Here is a 2,297-nt window from a genome sequence, read left to right on the forward strand (position 1 = left end):
CAGGAGGAAAGCAGGAGAGGCCACGCAGGAGGAAAGCAGGAGAGGCCACGCAGGAGGAAAGCAGGAGAGGCCACGCAGGAGGAAAGCAGGAGAGGCCACGCAGGAGGAAAGCAGGAGAGGCCACGCAGGAGGAAAGCAGGAGAGGCCACGCAGGAGGAAAGCAGGAGAGGCCACGCAGGAGGAAAGCAGGAGAGGCCACGCAGGAGGAAAGCAGGAGAGGCCACGCAGGAGGAAAGCAGGAGAGGCCACGCAGGAGGAAAGCAGGAGAGGCCACGCAGGAGGAAAGCCCGCCGGGAAGGGAAGAGGGGCCACGCCGGAGGAAAGCAGGAGAGGCCACGCAGGAGGAAAGCAGGAGAGGCCACGCCAGAGGAAAGCAGGAGAGGCCACGCAGGAGGAAAGCAGGAGAGGCCACGCAGGAGAGAAGCATGAGAGGCCACGCAGGAGGAAAGCAGGAGAGGCCACGCAGGAGGAAAGCAGGAGAGGCCACGCAGGAGGAAAGCAGGAGAGGCCACGCAGGAGGAAAGCAGGAGAGGCCACGCAGGAGGAAAGCAGAAGAGGCCACGCAGGAGGAAAGCAGGAGAGGCCACGCAGGAGGAAAGCAGGAGAGGCCACGCAGGAGGAAAGCAGAGGAGGCCACGCCGGAGGAAAGCAGAGGAGGCCACGCAGGAGGAAAGCAGGAGAGGCCACGCCGGAGGAAAGCAGGAGAGGCCACGCAGGAGGAAAGCAGGAGAGGCCACGCAGGAGGAAAGCAGGAGAGGCCACGCAGGAGGAAAGCAGGAGAGGCCACGCAGGAGGAAAGCAGGAGAGGCCACGCAGGAGGAAAGCAGGAGAGAAGCAGGAGAGGCCACGCAGGAGGAAAGCAGGAGAGGCCACGCAGGAGGAAAGCAGGAGAGGCCACGCAGGAGGAAAGCAGGAGAGGCCACGCAGGAGGAAAGCAGGAGAGGCCACGCAGGAGGAAAGCAGGAGAGGCCACGCAGGAGGAAAGCAGGAGAGGCCACGCAGGAGGAAAGCAGGAGAGGCCACGCAGGAGGAAAGCAGGAGAGGCCACGCAGGAGGAAAGCAGAAGAGGCCACGCAGGAGGAAAGCAGAATAGAGAAGGAAGCAGATAAAAGCAGCATGCAGGAGAGAAGAACACAAAGTGAAGGAGATGTAAAAGCAGAGAGGAGGAGGAAGAAGAGGAGTGTCGAAAGCGGAGAAGAGTAGGAAACGGAGGAGAGGCAAAAGCAGAAGAGAGGAGGAAACGGAGTAGAAAGCAATGGAGAGTAAGAGTCAAAACAGAACAACAAGCAGGAGAGACCAAGCAACAAGGGAATAACCATAAAATTACGTACATCCCCCCACCCCACCCCATCCCCACCCCTCCACACCCCTCCACTCCCCACCCCATCCAAACCCCTCCAACCACCCCTTGTAACCCCCCAACCCCCCCTTGTAACCCCATTTCCCCGGTCATGGTTTATGATAAGGTTTTCCCGGGATCAACGCAAGGTCTTCAACGAAGCGTAGACTATGTTCTCACAAGCCATTTGCCAAGAGAAATGGCGCGCCAATATGCTTGCTTTAAAAGGGTAGTACAGGCTGGAGCGTCTTCTTGGAAAAGCAGGGGGACTTCCTCCATCTCTTGGGGATGGCTATCTATTTATCTGTCTATCTTTTTTTTTTTCTATCATTTTAATTTTCTCTCTATCTCTTTCTATCTCTTTCTCTTTCTATGTCTCTCTCTCTCTATCTATCTATCTATCTATCTATATATATATATATATATATATATATATATATATATATATATATATATATATATCTTGCTCCTCCTACTCTCTCTATCTATGTATCTATCTATCTATTTATCTGTCTACCTAATTATCTCTCTATTTACATTTTTTATGTTGGCGACGGTGGTATTAGCGGTGAAAATGTTCTTGTGCCTGTTCCCGTCATCAATTTCCATTAATAATCATTGATGTTCCATTTCATTGATGATATGAGATACAATGAAGGGCTCTTTTAGTAGTGTGATTCATCATAGAAAATGCTTATGCTAGGAAACGGAATTTGTATGGGTAGACTTCCGTATTTTGAAACACACACAAATACACACACACATACAAACACAATACACATACACACACACACACACACAAACACACAAACACACACACACACACACAAACAAACACACACAAACACTCACACACACACACAAACACACACACACACAAACACACACACACACACAAACACACACACACACACACAAATACACACACACACAAACACACACAAACAAACACACACAC

This window comes from Penaeus japonicus, unplaced genomic scaffold (assembly GCF_977035675.1).
Source record: "Penaeus japonicus unplaced genomic scaffold, GWHDUDI00000001_assembly GWHDUDI00000021, whole genome shotgun sequence".
Lineage (NCBI taxonomy): Eukaryota > Metazoa > Arthropoda > Malacostraca > Decapoda > Penaeidae > Penaeus > Penaeus japonicus.